The 12107-nt window shown below is 50.0% G+C and overlaps 1 protein-coding gene across 1 annotated transcript in view; it reads left to right on the plus strand.

The window, feature by feature from the left end:
• Positions 1–12107, plus strand: part of Prkcz (protein kinase C zeta) — a 111572-nt gene that overhangs the window by 8993 nt on the left and 90472 nt on the right.

Genomic DNA, 12107 nt, shown 5'->3' on the forward strand with positions numbered 1-12107 from the left:
AGAATATCAGTCAGGTGTGTATGGGGGGGTGGTGGTGCCTAAAGCGGCCTTTGACAGACTGGATGGTGTGATAAACTGTGACACGGAATGCTCAGGTAGCCTGTGCAGAGGAGACCTTAGGACAGGTGGTCAGCACGCTGTGTTTCTAGGAGTACTTGAGGAGTGCGGCGCCAGGAAAAGAAAGACCAGATGTCCAGCTGTTTGTACTAAGAAGTGTCTTTATTTCCAGGAGAGAGAGAGAGAGAGAGAGAGAGAGAGAGAGAGAGAGAGAGAGAGAGAGAGAGAGAGAGAGAGAGAGAGAATGAGAGAGAGTGTGTTTATTGCAAGTGCTAAGAGGTTTCTCTCTTCCAGGGAGGGAGGAGCCTTATATACAGGTGTGTGTGTGTGTTTATTGCAAGTGCTAAGAGGTTTCTCTCTTGCAGGGAGGGAGGAGCCTTATATACAGGTTTACAGCACTGTGGAAAAACCCCAGGTGGAAGAGAGCTTGTTTTCCTCCTGCTGGATATTGATGTCAGAGGGTCAAGGCCAGGGCAGGAAGCCAGGACTAGAAAACAGGATGCACTTATTCTGGAAAACAGGATGGACTTGTTGACTGACCAGTGACTCACAGAGACCCTGTGTGTGTGTGTGTGTGGGGGGCTGGGGCCCAACAGAGGAGTACTTCCTGGGTCGTCCTCCAGGACCCTCCCTCTGGTGTGCCCGTGTCCATGGAGCGACAAGCATCTGGACAGTGTATCTTTACGAGTGTGTAAAAACAATAAAATAAGGCAGGGGCTGGCAAGGTGGCCCAGTCCTTGCCTGATGACCTGAGTCAAATCCCTGGAATCCATGTAAAAGCAGAGGGAGACAGCCAGCTCTTCAGAGTCACCCTCTGACCTCCAAACATACGCCGCAGCACACATGTACCTGTATTCATACACATCATGCACACATATACATGCAAACATAATAATAATAAACTTCTAAAACAAACAAACAAACAGAGCAGCTCAGGAGAGAAGATGAGGTTGTCCCGTCCGTCTCATTCCTTGAGTTTCACAGTGCTGTCAGCAGGTGCCTTTCAGGTGGTGTCTGTCTGTCACCCGGGAGACCTTTTTGGCTGTGGCGACAAGATTCTGTTCATATGTTCTACCTTATATCAGGAGAGTCTCCAGGCGGCCCTCGTGACCCGAGGGCAAGAGGATAGATAGCCCAGATGTTTGTGCTTCTGTCTCAGCCCTGCCCCAGGGTTCAGGTCTGGCCGTTTCCCGTTTGTGTGTGGATGCCATAGGGAAGGTGCCTTGAGTTGGTGGGATGCTGCCATGCATCAGTGTCACTGGATGTCTAAGGGCTTGGGGGGGGGAGTCACATCGGGGGATGTGACAAGGTGGGTCCATATCGCCCTGTGGGCATGCAGAAAATGTGGCTGAGACTTAAGGACTGACCCGGTCACATGAGCAGATCCTTGAGATGCTTGCTGGGGTGGCTCAGCCTCCAGTAGACACAGTTTGGCCAGAACATTCCATATAATGTTGCGGAGATCAGCAGGTCATGAACGGAGTACCATAGAGGACCAAGGGGTGACTGACGAGCCAGGTCTTTCTCTCGCCGTTATGGATCACCCTGCCCTGGCTGGCTGGTGCTCTGGGGTATAGAAAGGCGTTTTTTTTTTCTCTCCTGAAATGTGTCAAACGGTGGGATCCTGACACGGGGTCTCCCAGTCTGCGTGTCGGTGTTGTCTTCCCCAGCGTGTAGCACTTGCCACTTGGAGCATTGACACAGGGAAACCTCTGTTCTTGTCAACCCAAGGGACTTGTTTGACTTTGCTGCCTGCAAGGACATTTTGTGTTTATAGTTTTGCTGAGGGTCAGGCGGAGGCTCAGCCTGGCGGGATGTAAGGATGTAAGTGACAAGGGTGAGCTGTCCCTGAGCTTCATTAGGACAATGTGGCATGGATGGACAGACACGTGGACAGATTGTAGCCAGAAGTGGATACAAGTTTGAAAACTTTGCAGGACCTGGTTGACATGGAACAAAGGAATGTCATGCTGGCCAGTTGTAGCAAGCTTTTTTTTGGACCGACAGCCCCCAAATCATGACATAGAGAGACCTATTATGAATTATGAAAGCTCAGCCTCAGCTTAAGCTTGTTTCCAGCTAGCTCTTGCAACTTAAAGTAACCCATTTCTATCCATCTACGTGCTGTCACGTGGCTCATGGCTTTTACCTCTCCTCCTGCGTGTCCTGCTTCCTCTGCGTCTGGCTTCTGCCTTTCCTCTTCCCAGGGCTCTCTCTGTCCAGAAGTCCCGCCTATACCTCCTACCTAGCTATTGGCCATTTAGCTTCTTATTAAACCAATCACAGAGACAACATCTTCACACGGCGTAAAGGGATATTCCGCAACATTTCCCCCTTTTTGTCTAAATAAAAAGATAGGTTTTAGCTCTAACACAGTAAAACTATATATAATAAGAACAATTATCAGGTAAGAATTGCATTTACAATGTCTAGCCCATTTGTATTTGGCAACTGTAGAGAAAATACTCCATTATCTCCTCTATTTGAGTTAAAAGTTTTATACCTAAACCATTTTTTGTTACAACTTGTATTACCATCCTAAAAAAAAGATCTGTTTATAAATATAATTTATTTTTATTTTATGTACATTGGTGTATTGCCTGCATATATGTATGTGTTAGGGTGTTGGATCCCCTGGAACTGGAGTTTACAGACGTCTTTGGCCTACTTGTATACAAGGCATAGTCCATACTTGTGTTAATGCAGATATGTATGTTACCTTTGAAAGTTTATTTGTTTTCAGAGCAAGGGGACCAGACACCAATGAAAATGGGTGGCCCAGGTGATCCAGACTCTCAGATTGCCTCTGTTGCAGTTTCCCCAGAGCTCTGCGTCCAGAACAGCTTCAAGGCTGCTGTGGCTGAGATGGTCCAGCCTCACAGGCTATTCTAGCCAGGACTTCAGATAAACCTTGTCCTTTCCCACTGCACAGAGACTGAACAACAAATGTTACGGCTAGTTTTTCCAGGACTTGGCCATTATCTCATCGTTCCCAGTGTCCCCCAAGGATGCCATTGTCTCCAGACAACAGGAAGCAGTCTAGAGAACACAATGCCCACATTCCCAAGAGATGGGATGGATGGCTTCGTATTTTCTCCTACAGTTTTACAATCTGAGCCCTAATTGTGTGTTTGTATGGGTATATGCAATGGAACCATGGCATATCACGGGCTAAGTAAGAACTTTACCGCAAAGCCACACCCCACAGTCCTAAAAGATTTTTGGGATTTTGTTTCGTATTTGGGTCCATTTTAGGTTAGCTCCTGTATTGCATGACTGGAAGAGTCTAACTTTTTCTCACACTACTGAAAAGATTCTCTTCGCCCTGACTGAGGTCTTGTCACACCTGTTAACCATTCTTCCTGTATATAGAAGGTTCTGTTTCTGGGCTTGCCACTTGTCATGGTTTGTACATGAAATGCCAACCGTGAGCTCACATGTTTGAAGACTTGGCCCGTAGCTGGTAGTGCTGTTTGGGGAAGTTTCAAAACCTTTTGGACCCTGGACCTAGACGGCTTAAGTGGGTCAAGAGCATTATTGCTCACCAGGTTCTAGTATGAGCTCTCAGTTCCCTGGTTCACCAAGGTGTGAGCAAGTTGTCACACACTCCTGTCACCATGGGGTCACCCATTACCCTGCCTTCCCCCAGGTGGTGGACTCTGCCTTGTCAAACCATGAGGCAAAACATACCTCTTCTCCACTGTTCCATTGGTCTGAGCATAAAGTGATTGATATGGCTACTGTAACTTTGCAGTAAGGTTTTTGTTTCTTTTCTTTATTCCTTTGAGACAAAGTCTCATGCCAGTGAGGCTGGCCCTTCTCAAACTTTCTATGTAGCAAAGGATGACATTGAACGCTGATCTTTCTGCCTCTGGGATTAGTGGGTGTGTGCCCAGATTGGCAGTGAGTTTTAAAGGCAAGAAGTGTGGAATGTTGAGCATATAGGTTGGTGGTTGAGTACTTGTCTGGGATATGTAAGGGCCTAAGTTCAGTCACTCAGTTACCAGTAAAACACACACACACACACACACACACACACAGAGACATACACACACAGAGTCACCATGCTCTCTGCTTAGTCAGTCAGAATTGTTTTGATTTCTGGGAACCTTAATATTTTTTTATTTTATTTTTACTTTTATATTTTATTTTTTACTTTTTTTTATTTTAAAATGGAATTTTTTTCTTTTTTGTTGTTGCTTTTTGGTTGACTAAGAAACTGGATTTTGTCAGTGGGTTGTTCTGTACCTATTGACACGATCATGTCTGTTTTCAAAACTCCTGTTAATGTGTCTTTCACTACCCAATGTTCTTCATTTTTTTATTCACATGGTGGGGCTATGGATATGAGTGCAGGCACCTGTCGAGGCCAGCAGAGGGCATCAGATCCCCTGTAGCTGGCGGTCCATGAAGTTGTCAGCCTCCTGATATGGGTGTGGGTGCTGGGAACTGAGCTTGGGTCCCTGAGAGTGAGTGCCTCTTGGTCATGATGTATAATATATTTTACTGGGATACTAAATTTGTTTTGCTAGTGATTTTATTTTTTTTAATCATTAGAGATTCAGGGCACACTGGGGTAATATAAAGACATCCCATCTTGGACTTCTGACTTCACCACATCTACAAATTAGGTGTCACCAGCAAGTTTTAAGGAAAGGATGTGGGCCCATCAGTCTTCAAACACCCTCAGCTGGTGGCTACATGGAGGTCCATTTGCCCCCTGCCCCTTGTAGATTGGTGGGGCCGGTCTGACTTCTTTCTCCCTCCCACTTTGTGGCTGGCCTTACACTGTTGTGCTAGAGGTTGTGTGTGACTGGAGTGACCTCGGGGCACCTGGTGGGGGTTGAGGGGTTGGGGGGGTTCTGAAGTGGATGTCAGGCTCGTGCACAGCAGGAAAAACTCCCAGGGCTGTCTCTTATCTCAGTTCACTGGGCTGTTCATTTCTTACACCTAACCTGTCTGTCTGTGCTGTGTCAACCCGAGGAGCTGCTGTGGGCTGCTGCCCCGCCTGTCATGCGTTTCCTAGAGGTCATCAGCAGCCGACTTGGACGGCATAGGCCTTGGCAGGGGTGTGGTCACCAGAGGAAGCTGAGGTGGTGATCTGTTCAGAAAACAGCCTGAGCCAGGACAGCCTCCAAAACAATACAGAGAAACTCTGCCTCGAAAAACAAAAAAAGACAAACAAATAAACAAAAAAACCCAAATGAACCGGGCGGTGGTGGCACACACCTTTAATCCCTCGCGAGACAGAGGCAGGCGGATCTCTGTGAGTTCGAGGCCCGGCTGGACCGACAGCCTCCAAAACAATACAGAGAAACCCTGTCTCGTAAAACAAAAACAAAACAAACAAACAAAAAACCCAAGCGAACAGAAAACAGCCTGAACCTCTTGGGATGTGATGTGTGTAACCCCAAGGCACTGGGAACAGGCTGAGAGAGCATGTCAGTAGGAGGGCAATGGCCTGGTCCTCAAAAGGCTTGGGTTCCCTAGTATTGGAGACAGAGAAAAAAAAAAATGAAGTAGTGTGATATTTGTGTGGCTGCTGTCTTATTGGCTGCCACACATACAGCGTGACTTTGGGCAGGTAGGTGAAGTGTGTAGTGCCTCAGTTTCCCCCTCTGGAACCGGGGAGTGTGAAACTAATGACATTTAGAAGGGTCCATCCCTATATTCCCAGCACTTGGGCGGTAGAGGGCCAAGGAGGTTCGGGGGTTCAGTGTTACCTAATGAGTTTTAGGGCCATCCTTGACTAGTTTACGTGAGACCTTGTCCTCAGAAAAGGAAAAAAAAAATGACGAGATGGCTCAGTGGTTAAGAGCACTGACTGATCTTCCAGAGGACCTAAACTATTAAAGCAGAACATATAGCCATAAAACCAGGAGTCACTGGAACATGCTCAGGGACGCCGTTTCTCTGGTAGTCCGCCTGTACCTTACCAGCTGGTGATCAGATACAAATGGGAGTTCCCTACCAAGTCCCACTAAACCTTTGTATAGCCCTTCCCTTGTCCTGGAGATTGGGAGAAAATGAGCCAGGCTCAGGGCGAGCAGGAGTTACGGCTTACCAGGTGGTTGGCAGGGAAACTGAGGTAGATCCTGGAAGACTGTTGCCTTGAGCAAACAGCAGAAACCTTTTCCAATTTGCTGACACTTGCTAGTATTTATAGGGTTAGGCCTATTGTTTTGTTTTTAAAAAAAAAAAAGCTGCTTTCATTCAGACTTGTCTCAAATTATTTGCAACAAATTGGGAAAGCTACTTTTGTACCTAAAATAGCCTTCTAGCAAAATTAGCAATCAGCCCATTCAGCCTGCACTTTCTAGAGTTTTTGCAAAACTGGATATTTTGGGCTGGACTGGAGGAAAGAAACTGGCCAGACACAAGTGTTGGTGATGCGATGCTGGTTTCTATGTTCAACACATTTTTCTTGCTGAGGTCCGTCATGGGTGTCACGGTTCAGTTAGTATATAATTTTATAATCTTAGTCAAGAGCTTGCACACTTTCTAGTACAGGAGCACGAGCTAAGTAAGTATTTGGGCCCCTGTGGGCTGTGCGATCTCTATCTTAATCAACAGCCCCTGTCACTGTATTGTACCTCAGTGGGTATCCCAATTAAAGTTTTACAGACGCCGAAGTCTATTTCCTATATGTTTGTGTTCATCAAAATATTATCTTATCTAACCAGTTAAAAATGTAAGATTTAGCCACAGAGAAACCCTGTCTCGAAAAACCAAAAAAAAAAAAAAAAGTAAGATTTTTTTTTTGTTTTTGAAGGCATGAAATTTGCCCACAGCTTTGTACAGACAAGGCAAGCGCTCTCCTATCGAACTACACCCGCAACCCTCAGTTTTCTTGAGACAGGGTCCCCACTTGGTAGCTTAGGCGGACTTTTCATTTGTAACCCTCCCGCCTTAACCTCTCAAGTGCCCGAATTACAGGTCTGCCACCACCACAACTGGTTCAAGGGTCGTTCTTACCCTGCTTGGCCAGACGACTAGGTGTGCTGGGCAGGCTCTTGTGCCTTGTTTGTAGGAGGGGAGGCCTTAAGGACCATGTTGGCAAGTTTCATGTTTTTTTTTTTTCCTGAAATGCCTTGTGCACAGCTGGCCAGCTACCATGGACGACAGGCGGCTTCCCTCTATCCAGTGTTGGACCAAAGGGGCTGTGATTTGAACCCAGAGCGTAGGCAAACGAACACAGGCCTCTGAGTTGGTGTTTTGTGATGCATTTGTGGCATGGCCAGCAGGTCAGGGCTGGCCAACACTGAGAGGTGGATGTGTTACTCACAGGTCTTGGGGTGGGCCTCATGCGTAGTACCCATGTTGGGAGGCATTGGGGGTGGGGTGGGGTCAAACAGTCCGTCTCTGGCTCCCGATCTATCTGGGACACCAGGCTGGCTATTTCTCAGAAAGACACAGCACAGGACTATCTAGGATGTTGGGCGATGGACCATCTTCTACCTTGGCCCGCCTATGTGTGGTACCAGACCTGGAAGAGAGTTGCTCAGTTCTCTGGGACCTTGCTTTCCCCCTGTTTCTACTTTGGCTATTACCCACTCCCACCCTCCATGTGTTGAGGTCTGTGTAGTGGAAGGATGCACTTACAATACGCAAAGGGCCATTTGACCTAGGATTTGGCTTGCATTGAATGGTCCTGGACACAGAGCAGTCAGTCCCTTGGTGCTTAATGACCCTTGGGCTTCTGTGTGGAGCCCAACCTGAATGCGTTATCATAGGCCGTTGCCACGCCTGGAGTTGCTGCACCCAGATTCCCAGCCTGGGGCTGATGGGGGAGGGACCTAGCCACCTGGGGTGTTTCCCAGATGTGACATTTGAAAGACTGCTAAGTATGTATGAGCCCTCCTTGGCTGGGCTCTGGCTTGGCTCTCATCCTGTCCGGCAGGCTCAGTACAGAATCGCTTGTTTTCGTGTGACGTCAGCTCCTCCGTATCCATGCCGTGTTTTAGTTTGTGCCTCAGCTGCCGGCTGTAGCTTCCCAGGGGAGCCGGGTACCACCCGGGCCTGGAGACATGAGGAGGCAGAGATGTGAGAGGCAAGGAGCAGGACAGCCAACCTTCTATTAGATGTCTGCTCCCTCCCGGCGGTCGCCCACCCCGCCTATTGTCGATCTGGAGACCCACCCCGCCTATTGTCGGTGGTGGTGGCCCGGGAGGCCAGGGGACGCAGCATCGGCTCCTTAAAGGGACGGAAGATGCCTCCTTGCACGCCCACCTCCGGTAGAGCATAAAGAATTCCGTGCTGAGGAGGCAGCAGAGAAAGCTGGTGAGTAACGCATGCACGCACGACTCTCCTGTGGATTTTCCACCAGGCCTAAGGTGGTGGCGTTGCAGGCCTCGCGAACGCAGTGACCGGGGCTGCGGGAGCACAAACGGATGCTCTGGGTCTCATCTCGGCAGCTCCGCCACAGCCTGCGTGTTGCACAGATGTTCCAGCACGGACTGGACTAGGGCAGGGATGCTGCCGCCACCGCAGCATCTCACAGCGATGTCGGGTGGCGGTGGGGGGGGGGCACACGGAGAGGCTGTTGTTTTCCCTGGTGACAGGTTCTCAGAAAAATAAGCCATAGTGAAGCGTGCTGAGCTGCCTGCCGCCTAAGCAGCTGACCGGGAATGTGAGGGAAGGAGATGTGCACGGTTGGTGTGCGCTGGAGGCCTGGGGTGGGCAGCTGCTGGAGAGGCTGGCGAGGCTCAGGAAAGCCTCTCCCCTCACTTCACCTAGCCCTGGGGAGCCTCCGGCAACGGGGAGTGTTGCTGTGACTGGGCTCTTACAGCCGGGCGTCGTCTCGTGCCGTGGTCGAGACGAGCATGCATCTCTGTGGCTTTCTCCTCACTCCGCATTGCTGCAAGTGGATGGATCTACTGGACCACAATAGTGAGGTCCGGGCTCCCGCCCGGCACTCAAACAGCCAGCACCTGTTCCCATGAACAAGCGCATCTCTGGCTTGTAGCCTTACAGGGGCGAGCCTGCCCTGCCTTTCTGAGCTGTGGCTTTGCACTGGCGACAGCCTCGTGTTGGCATCTGGGTGACAACGAAAACCACTGACGTGCGACCGTATCCGGCAGACAGTGCGGCCTTGGCGCCTGGTTTTCTGTCCTGAGATGGTCGGAGGTAGATTGAGACCCGGTCTGAGGGCTGCATGGGATTGAGGGTGAGGGGCATGCATGGGAATGAGGATGTCTCTCTGACGACCATTTTGCAAGGTATTTTGCTGTTTTCTTTTTCTTTTTTTTAAAACAAAAACAACTACCAGCTTGGTAGGGGGTCTTGGGGCCTGGAGAACCAGGTTGTCCTTCATTTGGAGTGTGCAGGCAGACATCCCCCTACTCACCTCTTGGCGGTGGCGGGGGGCCCGGCAGTGGGTATAGCGTGCCCTTCCCCCAGGCATGGACTGTTCCATGCTACCAGAATGGGTCTCAAGGGTGGCTTGTTTGTTTTGGGTCCTTGGATTATGAAATGTGACCTGTGGGTGGGTTTGAGAGAAGAACAGCTAACAGGGATGTTTGCTTGCTTGGGTGCCTGCTAGGGAGGAGAAATGAGCTGTGTCATAGTTTCTCTGGGATGTATAGGTGTCGTGTGGCCTCTTTCTGTTTGTGAGACCGCTTGCTTGTGCTGCATATGGAACTTGAACCCTCAGCAAGTGGACATGCAGCCAGGGTCTCCAGACTGGCGCTGGGTCATGAGATGGTCCCAGTGGGTTTTGGCTCAGTGCTCCTTGGTGGTTTCACAGAACCCTGATCAGGGACAGCTTCCAGGGAGAACCACCAGGCCCTCCCCGCAAAGCCATCCCTTATGGAGGCTGGCAGGACACAGAATGGGTCACGGCTGCATGCTACCCGTTTTGTGTGTGTGTGTGTCTCGGCCAAGTCTGCGCGGAGACCACCTTGTCTAAGCTGCATCAGCTTCCAGTGGACTCATTTTCCTGCATCTTTGTAAAGTTCGGAGGCACCAGTAGTTATGTAAGAAGTTAGCCGTGAATTCTTCTGTTCCTGCCTCCCAGACTTTGTCCCTGAGCCTCGGGCTGCTGCCCTGCATCACTGGCCTGCCTGTCATTCCTATCAGGCATGGTCAGAGCATCCATGGTGTCCCTGCAGCCCCTGTGGGTTCATTCCAAGAGTCACAGGTAGGTTCCCCAGTGGCTTCAGGCCTCCTGCTGGAGTGTAGGAACGACTGGGAGTTGGCTGAGGAGCCAATGAACATTCTCAGAAGTTTCCCCCACATCGTGTTTTCTAATCTCTGATGTGTCTATAGAGTGTTCCGGTCGCCACAAATGAGCCAAGGTCTGACCACCAGGAGGGCCATCCAGGGGTATTGGGCTCCAAACTGCCCGGAGTCCTGATATAGAGTGGTTGTTGGTTCCCTCTGCTGACCTGGATCTGTTGTGAGCAGGGATCAATCCTGGGTGAGGGGGACACCTCCAAGTGGGCTGTTTTGTGGGGGCAACATCTGAAGAGCCCAGAATATTTCGTTTTCGAACTTGTCCCTTGGTGCTCCTGGGCGTTGATTGTCCTGGCATCATCCTGTTCACCTGCTGCCTCTCGCTATCTCATGTTACAGGGCCCGTGTTTACACTGTGCCCTCCCTTCCTGCTAGGGTAAATGGTGCTATGGCCATAGTCCCCACACATTCACTTCCCAGGAAAGGTCAAGAAGCCCCGAGGAGTCCAGCTCTCGGCTAAGGGGTCAAGCAGGGAGCAGGCTCCAGTGTGTGTTGCTTTAAGAACGACCAGAAAAGCCCTGTCCAAAAGTGAGCTGTCTCGACCCTTGTCACTTTTCCAGTTCAGATCTGGAGACAGCCTGGCATCCCTCTGCCCCAGTGCGTTTGGACACCGCGGTTTATTTTTAGGACTTACCCTGGATATGTGGAGTAGGGCACCTCATTATGACAAACCGCTCTCTCCCGTCTCTGTCTCAGAGGCCTCTGCAGAGTCTGCCAGGCTCCACGCCTCTCCAGGTGGCCACGGGGAACCAGGTGCCCGCTGGAAACAGAGGGAGAGGGGTGTGACAGAGTGAGACAGTCTCCAGCGTGACAGGGAAGTGTTTCCACTGCCACACTGTGACAGGAGGCTGCCTCAGTTTCCATCTGGGTCTTGATTGTTTTGTTTTGCTTTTAACAGTGTGGGGATTTTGACCTCACTGTTATCTGACCTCGTGTGTGTGTGTGTGTGTGTGTGTGTGTGTGTGTGTGTGTGTGAGTGTGTGTGTGTGTGTGTGTGTGTGTGTGTGTGTGTGTGTAGGCCAGAGCCAACACTGGGTGTCTTCTCTTCACTTTCTCTTTTGAGAGAGGGTCTTTCACTGAACCCAGAACTCAACAATTTACATAGGCTGACTGGCCAGCGCGCTCTGGGGGGACCTGCCTGCCTCTGCCTTGCCAGCACTGGACTTGTTACAGACCTGGCTTTCTACGTGGGTGCTGGGATCCAGACTCAGGTCTGTGTGCTTTCATGACAAGGACTTTACCGACTGAGTCATCTCCCTTTTAAAGGTCTCTTTTTGTTGGAGGTTCTGAAAAGTCTGGTTTCCAACAAGATGGAGTCATTGTATGTTGGCAGGCAGAGAAGGATCTGAGTGGGGCACGGGCTGCCAGCGCCTACCTCTGGCTGTGCTGCTGGTCGAGGTCCCTGGTTGTGCTGCAGTAAAATAGTTGACACTTCATTTCACGATGAGCAGGGCCTGTGTCTTGTCCCGGTCAGAAATCTGCCCTGGTGAATGAATGCTGGGTTTGTAAACTCAGCATTGTACGTTATTTTTGTCTGGTTTTTAGGTTTCTTTTCTTCTTCTGGAGACAAGGTCTCACTGTGTAGTCCTGGACTGTCTGCTCCATATGTAGACCAGGCTGGCCTCAAACTCACTTCTGCCTCCCTGAGTGCTGGGATTAAAGGTATGCTTGTCAGCATGCCTGGTTGTAACTAAACGTTTATACTGAATTTCTCCTATTTCTGTTTTACTGTTGTGTCCGGAGAGGGACAGGACTCAACCTAGTCTGACCCTTATTTCTTCTTGGGATCATTTCCACAGTGACAGTCTCTCTTTGAC

This window comes from Mesocricetus auratus, unplaced genomic scaffold, assembly GCF_017639785.1.
Source record: "Mesocricetus auratus isolate SY011 unplaced genomic scaffold, BCM_Maur_2.0 Super-Scaffold_100042, whole genome shotgun sequence".
Classification (NCBI taxonomy): domain Eukaryota; kingdom Metazoa; phylum Chordata; class Mammalia; order Rodentia; family Cricetidae; genus Mesocricetus; species Mesocricetus auratus.